This window comes from Pleuronectes platessa, chromosome 12 (genome assembly GCF_947347685.1).
Source record: "Pleuronectes platessa chromosome 12, fPlePla1.1, whole genome shotgun sequence".
Taxonomy (NCBI): Eukaryota; Metazoa; Chordata; class Actinopteri; order Pleuronectiformes; family Pleuronectidae; genus Pleuronectes; species Pleuronectes platessa.
Genome location: NC_070637.1, coordinates 26,334,579 through 26,346,915, shown reverse-complemented (window position 1 = coordinate 26,346,915; position 12,337 = coordinate 26,334,579).

The following is a 12,337-nucleotide window of genomic DNA, read 5'->3' as shown; positions in this document are numbered from 1 at the left end:
GGTGATGAAGGGAGGGAGGGAGGAGGTGATGACGGGAGGGAGGAGGTGATGAAGGGAGGGAGGAGGTGATGAAGAGAGGGAAGAGGTGATGAAGGGAGGGAGGGAGGAGGTGATGAAGGGAGGGAGGAGGTGATGAAGGGAGGGAGGAGGTGATGAAGGGAGGGAGGGAGGAGGTGATGAAGGGAGGGAGGAGGTGAGGAAGGGAGGGAGGAGGTGATGAAGGGAGGGAGGAGGTGATGAAGGGAGGGAGGAGGTGATAAAGGGAGGGAGGAGGTGATGAAGGGAGGGAGGAGGTGATGAAGGGAGGGAGGAGGTGATGAAGGGAGGGAGGAGGTGATGAAGGGAGGGAGGAGGTGATGAAGGGAGGGAGGAGGTGATGAAGGGAGGATGGCACCAAGCAGCAGGCATCAGCCACGCCCACCATCAGTAGTAAACATCTTTATACATTTTATTTTATTGTGAAAGTTCTCCTATAGAAACTTTTACTTTCTTCTCTCGACTTCTTCAGGAAACAACAGAATGAAGAATAAACAAATAAAAAGTTGCTTCAGAAAGTATATATATTAACACGTGCAGTATATATTTATTCATATATAATACCAGACGTTTCATACTTGTATTTATTGAAGCATTTCATTCTGTGAGGATCAGCAGCAGTGTGACGTAACTTCCTGTTGATTTAATGTAACATGAAGATGTTTTCACGAGTGTCAGTCTGAGTCAGAGCGTGGCCTCAGTGGGACTCAGTTTCCACTGGGTGAGGTCACTCTGGGTTAATGACACCAATTAAAGCAGCAGCGGTAACGAGCTGAGCAAACGAGTGGCAGCGGCCGAGTGCATGTAAGCGATAGCAGTAATTCCGGCGGCAGACGCTCGCAGCTCCCCGGGGTTTTTGTTGTTCATTGTTTTCTCTGCTCTATTGTTTACCGCCAGCAACGGCAACAATAGTCTGGCCACGCGTCGCCGCCCCCCCCACCCACCCCACCCGTGGCCCACTAATTATTCATAAATGCACATTTATGCAAATGTCGTAGATAGATTAACCTAATTCACTGATGTAAACAACTGGTGGATTAAACTTTTTAAATTAGAGTCTGTGTCTGGAAGTCTGGACCATATACTCTTACACCCCCCCTCACACCCCCAACTCATTTACATCTAGTAATCTGAAAGTGCACGAGGCCGTGCACGCCAGACAAACAAGCAGAGAAAGCTGTCTGCTGCCATTAGCACTAATGGCTAATGATTAAAAAATGTAATACTGTACAGAGACGGTGTCTGGTCCGTTTCCTCAACCTGCCGCCACCGGGCCATCCGGCGTGAGGCCGCCCTCCACACGGGACGCCAGCGCGTGCCGCTTCTCTCCGTAAGCTAAAAGCAATATGCTAATTTAACAGCTTGACCTTTTTGACGATTAGTCGTCAGAGAAGGACTTTGTTTTCTTAACTTGATTTAATGAGTCCTGCAGGGTGGACCTTCAGGAACTGGGCCTTTAACTTTCTCGTCACATTCACAGGTTCTTGTGACAGATGACGACACTTTCCCGAAACCTTCGACCTTTACCCCGACCCTGAAGCCCCCCCCTTTCCCTCTCTCTGACCCTGATCCTGACCTTCAGCGCCGCCCACTCACAGGGCACCGCGGCCGAGGAGCTGGTGACAGAGAGGAGGAGGGACACTCCCCAAAACACATGACTCATCAAGTTTGACCTGTTGTTACTGTGACACTGAACAAATAAAGTTGATTTCATTACAAACTGAAGAAAAACATGTTATTAATGAATTAGACGCTGCTCAAAGTTCAAAAACCAAGAGAGAGCCAGTGAGATTTCATCTTCATCATCTTCATCACTCAGTGAGGTTAGTGTGTGTGTGTGTGTGTTAATCTGTTAATCTGAAGGTGCAGCTCATTACTGAAATCCCTTGACGAGTGAGAGCTCACAGACAGAGAGTGTGTGTGTGTGTTTGTGTGTGTGTGTGTGTGTGTGTGTGTGTGTGTGTGTGTGTGTGTGTGTTGCTGATGCCTCAGTTTGGAGAAAATCTGATCATCCTCAGACGAAGGTTTATCTGCACTTTCCTGCTCTTCTTGTTTTCCCAGCATGCAGCAGTAGAGATCTGTAAACATTTGAATTATCAGCCAAAATGTTTTTACCGGCCATTGAGACAAATCTGTATGATAACAACTGGGTTTTATTCACATAAGTGCAATTACCTCACTACCCACAATCCTCAGGTGCTTTAGTGAGGTCTCTGATTGGTCGCTGTTACTAATACAAACATACAAGACACAAACTACAATATATCACAACACTATATTAAAAACAAGGTTTGATTAAAAAAGAAGCAGGAAGTCGTTGGAAAGGATCATTCACAATGGATCATGGGACGTGTAGTTCTGAAAAAATTAAAATTAAAAAATATTAACAGCTCGTCCAATAAAACATGAACTTCACAACATTTTCTGAAAACAATATGCATTTTCAGTCTTTGATGTTTATTTTACGAACAAACATTTGAATGCAGCATTAATGTGAACGTAACTCATCAACTGACACAGAAATTTGACTTTATTTTGGAGGATTTAAATTTGATTATTGTTAATAAGAATTAAAAACTGAACAGAAGCTGAAACACAGTGAATTAAAGATTAAGGTTAGCATTAGCATAGCCTTAGCTGAGAGCTGATGTTTGAGATTAAACTTGTTCCTCGTCAGAGAAACACTTTGTCTCCTTGTTTACACACAAGAGAAGAAAATAAACAAATACGAATTTACACAACTGAGTGTTTCCTCGAATTTGAGTGAACAAAAGTGATCTCTGGCCCATCGATCTGTGTGTGTGTGTGTGTGTGTGTGTGCGTGTGTGTGTGAGTGTGTATGTGTGTGTGTGTGTGTATGTGTGTGTGGGGGTGGGGGTGTGTGTGTGGGGGGGGGGGGGGGGGGGGGGGGGGGGCTGGTCACACTCCCTGTCACTAACACACAAATTAAGCAAATTGCAGCAGAAAGAGAAAAACAATCATGGAGGTACTGAGCTCAGATCAGACAGTTTCTCCTTCATCTCTTCATACTCACTGCTTATCTCATTGTAGCCTCCAATCCAAGTTAGCAGGGATTATCTGGGCATTAAGAGCAGGATAACCGCAGCTTGAAGCAGTTAATCTAGCAGCATGTTAATGAGTCTTGTAGTGGATTGCTTAAATTAAAAGCAAATATCAACAGTCATTTGGCTAAAGGAGCGCAGTGAGCGCGTGGCCTCAATAATGGTGCATTAAGTGATTTGAGTCGCTGCAGTAATCATGTAATGTGAGTGAAAAACAATAAAATTAACAGGTTCTCAGGAAATGAAGCTCTGAGCGTCAGAGTCTGAAAATAACAAGAAACTAATTTATAAACATTTAGTATTTAATGATTTTATTCTGGTGAGTGGAGTCACTTCCTGTTACTGAAGGTCCACAAGCTGTCTGTTTGTCTTTTTGAACCAGAATCTGTGTGTGTGTGTGTTTCCACCTTTGACCTGCGGCTGATACAAAATGAAAAGTTTAGCTTTGATTTGATTAAGTTTGTGTTGAATAAGCTTTAGAGTCACTTTAATCGAGAAGCAGCAGATTGACTGAAGGGTTTAACTTTTCACTGCTGAGATATTAAAGGTCAGGAGGCTGTAAGACAATATGTAATCTAACAAAGTAATCTAACATGTAATCTAACTGTGTGATCTAACAAAGTAATCTAACTATCTATCTAACAAGTAATCTAACTATGTAATCTAACTATCTATCTAACAAAGTAATCTAACATGTCATTTAACGATGTAATCTAACAAAGTAATCTAACATGTAATCTAACTATGTGATCTAACAAAGTAATCTAACTATCTATCTAACAAGTAATCTAACTATCTATCTAACAAAGTAATCTAACATGTCATTTAACGATGTAATCTAACAAAGTAATCTAACATGTAATCTAACTATCTATCTAACAAAGTAATCTAACTATCTATCTAACAAAGTAATCTAACATGTAATCTAACTATGTGATCTAACAAAGTAATCTAACTATGTTATCTAACTATGTGATCTAACAAAGTAATCTAACTATCTATCTAACAAGTAATCTAACTATGTAATCTAACTATCTATCTAACAAAGTAATCTAACATGTCATTTAACGATGTAATCTAACAGTGTAATCTAACAAAGTAATCTAACTATGTGATCTAACAAAGTAATCTAACTATGTGATCTAACAAAGTAATCTAACTATCTATCTAACAAGTAATCTAACTATGTAATCTAACTATCTATCTAACAAAGTAATCTAACATGTCATTTAACGATGTAATCTAACAAAGTAATCTAACAAAGTAATCTAACTATGTGATCTAACAAAGTAATCTAACTATGTAATCTAACTATGTAATCAAACTATCTATCTAACAAAGTAATCTAACATGTCATTTAACGATGTAATCTAACAAAGTAATCTAACAAAGTAATCTAACTATGTGATCTAACAAAGTAATCTAACTATGTAATCTAACTATGTAATCTAACTATGTAATCTAACTATGTGACCTAACAAAGTAATCTAACTATGTAATCTAACTATCTATCTAACAAAGTAATCTTAAATGTATGTAATCTAACTATGTAATCTAACTATGTAATCTAACTATCTATCTAACAAAGTAATCTAACTATGTGATCTAACAAAGTAATCTAACATGTCATTTAACGATGTAATCTAACAAAGTAATCTTAAATGTATGTGATCTAACAAAGTAATCTAACTATGTAATCTAACTATCTATCTAACAAAGTAATCTAACTATGTAATCTAACTATGTAATCTAACAAAGTAATCTAACTATCTATCTAACAAAGTAATCTAACTATGTAATCTAACTATGTAATCTAACTATCTATCTAACAAAGTAATCTAACATGTCATTTAACGATGTGATCTAACAAAGTAATCTAACTATCTATCTAACAAAGTAATCTAACTATCTATCTAACAAAGTAATCTAACTATGTAATCTAACTATGTAATCTAACTATCTATCTAACAAAGTAATCTAACATGTCATTTAACGATGTAATCTAACAAAGTAATCTTAAATGTATGTGATCTAACAAAGTAATCTAACTATGTAATCTAACTATCTATCTAACAAAGTAATCTAACTATGTGATATAACTATGTAATCTAACTATGTAATCTAACAAAGTAATCTAACTATCTATCTAACAAAGTAATCTAACTATGTAATCTAACTATGTAATCTAACTATCTATCTAACAAAGTAATCTAACATGTAATTTAACGATGTAATCTAACAAAGTAATCTAACTATGTGATCTAACAAAGTAATCTAACTATGTGATCTAACAAAGTAATCTAACTATGTAATCTAACTATGTAATCTAACTATGTAATCTAACTATGTGATCTAACAAAGTAATCTAACTATCTATCTAACAAAGTAATCTAACATGTCATTTAACGATGTAATCTAACAAAGTAATCTTAAATGTATGTGACCTAACAAAGTAATCTAACTATGTAATCTAACTATCTATCTAACAAAGTAATCTTAAATGTATGTAATCTAACTATGTAATCTAACTATGTAATCTAACTATCTATCTAACAAAGTAATCTAACTATGTGATATAACTATGTAATCTAACTATGTGATCTAACAAAGTAATCTAACATGTCATTTAACGATGTAATCTAACAAAGTAATCTTAAATGTATGTGATCTAACAAAGTAATCTAACTATGTAATCTAACTATCTATCTAACAAAGTAATCTAACTATGTAATCTAACTATGTAATCTAACAAATTAATCTAACTATCTATCTAACAAAGTAATCTAACTATGTAATCTAACTATGTAATCTAACTATCTATCTAACAAAGTAATCTAACATGTCATTTAACGATGTGATCTAACAAAGTAATCTAACTATCTATCTAACAAAGTAATCTAACTATCTATCTAACAAAGTAATCTAACTATGTAATCTAACTATGTAATCTAACTATCTATCTAACAAAGTAATCTAACTATGTAATCTAACGATGTAATCTAACAAAGTAATCTTAAATGTATGTGATCTAACAAAGTAATCTAACTATGTAATCTAACTATCTATCTAACAAAGTAATCTAACTATGTGATATAACTATGTAATCTAACTATGTAATCTAACAAAGTAATCTAACTATCTATCTAACAAAGTAATCTAACTATGTAATCTAACAAAGTAATCTAACTATGTGATCTAACAAAGTAATCTAACTATGTAATCTGTAAGCACGATGTATGGTAATTACTGTAACAATTTCCATGGCAGTATGAGTGCAATAAAGTATTTTATGTGAAACCTTGAATTAATCTTTTTTCTGTTTGATACACATAATATTCTGGAAAGAAAACATCTACTGTAACCATTCAGTGTCAAAGGACTGAGCCAAGACTGAAATGTGCACATGAGGGATATTTCTATGGTCCACTGCCATCCTGACAAAACATCTAAACATTTTGACCTGTAGTGTTTACACAATGCCAAAGGGACTTTTCATTTTGGGGGCACTGACTATTTGTATGAGAAGAGGATTTAGTTTTGACTGATGAGCTGTTTTGGGAGAGATATGACCTTTTGCATGTGTGCTATGGAGTTTTGCTGAACCATCTATGTTATTTTGGCAAATGTATTTAAAGCTTTGAGAATGTCCTGCTTTTTCTGAGAGATGAGCCACAGCAATCGAGAAGGAGTTTTTCATTTTGGGGGCACTGACTATTTACATGAGAAAATGATTTGGTTTTGAATCTTGAGTTAACTGTTTTGGGTGAGATATGACCTTTTGAAGCTGATCTATGTAGTTGTGCTGAACCATATGGACGATTTTACCAATTGCACTTAGAGCTCTGAGAATGTCATTTCTGTTTCGTGAAATGAGCCAAAGCAATGGAGAAAAACTGTAAGTGAAAATCAAAGGACAAATCAGGGTCAAAGATGAGAGCAATTTCCTCTAGAGCAGCTTCATCAGGAGATGATGTGTCTCAAAGTTGTTTAGGGCCAAGCATCAGAACCCTAACCCAGTTTTTGATGTCCTGGACATGAAGTGTGATAATGTTTCCTGACCTGTAGTACCAGTGACCTGTGGTACCTGTGACCTGTGGTACCAGTGACCTGTGGTACCAGTGACCTGTGTTACCAGTGACCTGTGGTACCTGTGACCTGTGGTACCAGTGACCTGTGTTACCAGTGACCTGTGGTACCAGTGACCTGTGGTACCAGTGACCTGTGTTACCAGTGACCTGTGGTACCTGTGACCTGTGGTACCAGTGACCTGTGTTACCAGTGACCTGTGGTACCAGTGACCTGTGTTACCAGTGACCTGTCGTACCAGTGACCTGTGGTACCAGTGACCTGTGGTACCAGTGACCTGTGGTACCAGTGACCTGTCGTACCAGTGACCTGTGGTACCTGTGACCTGTGGTACCAGTGACCTGTGTTACCAGTGACCTGTGGTACCAGTGACCTGTGTTACCAGTGACCTGTCGTACCAGTGACCTGTGTTACCTGTGACCTGTGGTACCAGTGACCTGTGGTACCAGTGACCTGTGGTACCTGTGACCTGTGGTACCAGTGACCTGTGGTACCAGTGACCTGTGGTACCTGTGACCTGTGGTACCAGTGACCTGTGGTACCAGTGACCTGTGTTACCAGTGACCTGTGGTACCTGTGACCTGTGGTACCAGTGACCTGTGTTACCAGTGACCTGTGGTACCTGTGACCTGTGGTACCAGTGACCTGTCGTACCAGTGACCTGTGGTACCAGTGACCTGTGTTACCAGTGACCTGTGGTACCTGTGACCTGTGGTACCAGTGACCTGTGTTACCAGTGACCTGTGTTACCAGTGACCTGTGGTACCTGTGACCTGTGGTACCAGTGACCTGTGTTACCAGTGACCTGTGGTACCAGTGACCTGTGGTACCTGTGACCTTCCCCCTCCCCCTCATCCTCATCCTCATCCTCTTCCTCACCCTCATCCTCATCCTCCTCCTCCTCCTCCTCCTCCTCCTCCTCCTCCCCCTCACCCTCATCCTCATCCTCCCCCTCACCCTCATCCTCATCCTCCTCCTCCTCCTCATCCTCACCCTCACCCTCCCCCTCCCCCTCATCCTCATCCTCCTCACCCTCATCCTCATCCTCCCCCTCACCCTCATCCTCATCCTCCTCCTCCTCCTCCTCCCCCTCCCCCTCACCCTCACCCTCATCCTCATCCTCCCCCTCACCCTCATCCTCATCCTCCTCCTCATCCTCACCCTCACCCTCACCCTCACCCTCATCCTCATCCTCCTCATCCTCCCCTTCATCCTCACCCTCATCCTCATCCTCACCCTCACCCTCACCCTCACCCTCCCCCTCACCCTCATCCTCCCCCTCATCCTCATCCTCCTCATCCTCCCCTTCATCCTCACCCTCATCCTCATCCTCACCCTCACCCTCATCCTCCCCCTCACCCTCATCCTCATCCTCCTCCTCCTCCTCCTCCTCCTCATCCTCTTCCTCCCCTCACCCTCACCCTAACCCTCACCCTCCCCCTCCCCCTCCCCCTCCTTGCCCTTGTGCTGGTCCGGGCCCTCACCCTTCCTCGTCCCTCTTCCTCACCTTCATCGTCCTCTTCCTCACCTTCATCGTCCTCTTCCTCACTGTTGTCCTCGTCCTGGCTGTAGTTTTTCATTTGGATGCGGCTGCATTATAACAATCCTATTTTCATTCGCTAGCCGGCTCCTTCGTAGATGAGGTCCAAGGGATCAGTCAGTAAACCCACTTTGTTTCATTATATAATGTTGCAGTGCAGCAAATATAATAATTTTAATGGGATAATTTAATGCAATTTTCTTTATTTGATGCACTCGAACTCTGAAGCTAATCTGAAGGGTTTATTTAAAATAGATTGAAAAATGAAGAGAACGTCTACAAATACCTGAATCCTTCACTTCAGATATGTATATGTTCATTTGCTTATAATTATTGACATTTATACACATCTATACATTTATATTTTCATACATTCATAACATCTCTATATTTATACATTTATTTACATATATTTACATCCATTCATATATACATGAGACTGACTCTTGACTGAATATACATGTATAATTACATATTTGTTTATATATATACATATATATATAGGGAGGATGCATATTTTGTTGTTTCTAGGTGAATTAATAATAATCAGTTCTTCTCCTTGATGATTTTAAATCTGAATGTGAAGTGACTGATGTTTGTTTGTCAGTTTGCTGAAATAGAACTAATCCTTCATTTCTGTGGTTAATGGTTTGTTTTGTGGACTAACCAGTTGAGTTAATCCTTCACAACAGGAGCACGCTGGATAATAATAAAAATAATAGATCAAAATGCTTTAATCTGCCTCTTCACGGAGCAGCTTGTCTAATCCTCGTCTTATTTGTTCTGCGGCCTCAGTGTGTTTCACTGTGGATGTTTAATCGACTTTAGGAGAATTAGTCATTCCTTATTACCGTCGTGGTTTTTACAGGACTTTCCTGGAAAATCCCATTCAACACACATTTTAATTTCATTTCTGAGGCTCAATCATGTTGAGGGCAATGTAAATAATCCAATAACATTAATCATCATTTCTTTCCTTTTTTCCTCCAAAAATAGACCAGTGGCCGGCAGATTGGACTTCACTCTCCTTTATTGGTTTTTAGAAGCACTGATGGTTTTATAAAATATCATCATGACCCCAATTACTCAGCAGGAGCACACTCTTCCTTCTGTTCATCTGAGAATCAAACATCCAAAACACCTGCAATTCTGTTTTATTCTTTTCTCTTTTCTCTTTTCTCTTTTCTCTTTTCTCTTTTCTCTTTTCTCTTTTCTCTTTTCTCTTTTCTCTTTTCTCTTTTCTCTTTTAGTTTTTTGTCTTTGGATCAAAGTTTTGCAAGTTTAAATTTCATCATATGAAATTAAAACACTGAAATACTTTTCCTGCTAACAGTACTTGCTATTTATCTTTCTAGTATAGTAGAAAATCTACTTGAAAAAAAAACTAGATTCTGATTCTGGTTTAAAAGTAAAAAAAAGTGAAGGAAACAAAAACTGTTAACTGACACTTTTCATATTATGGAATGAAAGAGAGAAAACTGAATTGGTGAAGGACCTGTACTTCAGCCAGCCACCAGGAGGTGATGGAGATACTTTGGCTTCACTTCATTTTCAGTTACAGTCTGTAAGTGTTGCGAACCGGATGGAGAGCCCCCCCCCCCCCCCCTTATCATGATGATGATGATGATGATGATGATGATGATGATGATGATGAGGGATAAATCAGACGCAGCCTAATAAGACTCAGAAAATAAGGCAGCTCAGTCCAGATGTCTAATCCACACTGAAGCTGCGTCTTACAGGATGAAAGTGGAATCTTCTGTCAATTATGATGCGAACATGTTGAATTATAGCCCACAAATCCTTCAAATGATTCTCTAGTAATCCTGCTGATGGATCACATGACCTACATAGAGGAAGGTCCCTGCTCGAGTCGTCGTGGAGAAGTGAAGGAAAAGTCTGTTTTTAACCACATGTATGATCCGTGTTCAACACGTCTGTTTATATTCTCATACACGCTGTGATAAAAACTGAGACAAAACCGAGATGATGAAGACAAAGACAAATCTGAACGGATGTCACTGATAATCAATACCTATTTTGATAAGAGAGAACATTAGATCATAATATTAATTCCACAAAAAAAGATAGATGCAAAACATGCACAAAGATACAAAACAAGCACAAAGATACAAAACAAGCACAAAGATACAAAACATGCACAAAGATACAAAACAAGCACAAAGATACAAACAGAGAATAAATTAAATAAATTTAAGTGAAAATGTTTTTTATAATAGAAACTGTATGTGTGTGTGTCTTTGTGTGTCGATTAACAACTTAGTTGGATTAGTGTGTGTAATTGTCTGTAAGTGACATTTGTATGTAAATCTGCAGACGATTAGGATCCACTCAACTCTGCTTTGTTTGTGTCGACCATCAGAGTGATGAAAATAAAAAGCAGCAGAAAGATTAGAGAACCATTAACTGATAAACAGCTATTAAAGGCTTATAGATGAAATGACATATATGGAGCAGAGTGAGGAGGAGGAGGAAGGTTCAGTAAGAAGAGGAGGAGGAAGGTTCACTAAGAAGAGGAGGAGGAGGAAGGTTCAGTGATAAGAGGAGGAGGAGGAGGAGGAAGGTTCAGTAAGAAGAGGAGGAGGAGGAAGGTTCAGTGATAAGAGGAGGAGGAGGAAGGTTCAGTAAGAAGAGGAGGAGGAAGGTTCACTAAGAAGAGGAGGAGGAGGATGGTTCAGTGATAAGAGGAGGAGGAGGAGGAGGAAGGTTCAGTAAGAAGAGGAGGAGGAGGAAGGTTCAGTGATAAGAGGAGGAGGAGGAGGAAGGTTCAGTAAGAAGAGGAGGAGGAGGAGGAAGGTTCAGTAAGAAGAGGGGGGGAAGGAAGAAGGTTCAGTGATAAGAGGAGGAGGAGGAGGAAGGTTCAGTAAGAAGAGGAGGAGGAGGAGGAAGGTTCAGTAAGAAGAGGAGGAGGAGGAGGAAGGTTCAGTAAGAAGAGGAGGAGGAGGAAGGTTCAGTAAGAAGAGGAGGAGGAGGAGGAAGGTTCAGTAAGAAGAGGAGGAGGAGGAAGGTTCAGTAAGAAGAGGAGGAGGAGGAGGAAGGTTCAGTAAGAAGAGGAGGAGGAGGAGGAAGGTTCAGTAAGAAGAGGGGGGGAAGGAAGAAGGTTCAGTGATAAGAGGAGGAGGAGGAGGAGGAAGGTTCAGTAAGAAGAGGAGGAGGAGGAGGAAGGTTCAGTGATAAGAGGAGGAGGAGGAGGAAGGTTCAGTAAGAAGAGGAGGAGGAGGAAGGTTCAGTAAGAAGAGGAGGAGGAGGAGGAAGGTTCAGTAAGAAGAGGGGGGGAAGGAAGAAGGTTCAGTGATAAGAGGAGGAGGAGGAGGAGGAAGGTTCAGTAAGAAGAGGAGGAGGAGGAAGGTTCAGTGATAAGAGGAGGAGGAGGAGGAAGGTTCAGTAAGAAGAGGAGGAGGAGGAGGAAGGTTCAGTAAGAAGAGGGGGGGAAGGAAGAAGGTTCAGTGATAAGAGGAGGAGGAGGAGGAAGGTTCAGTAAGAAGAGGAGGAGGAGGAGGAAGGTTCAGTAAGAAGAGGAGGAGGAGGAGGAAGGTTCAGTAAGAAGAGGAGGAGGAGGAAGGTTCAGTAAGAAGAGGAGGAGGAGGAGGAA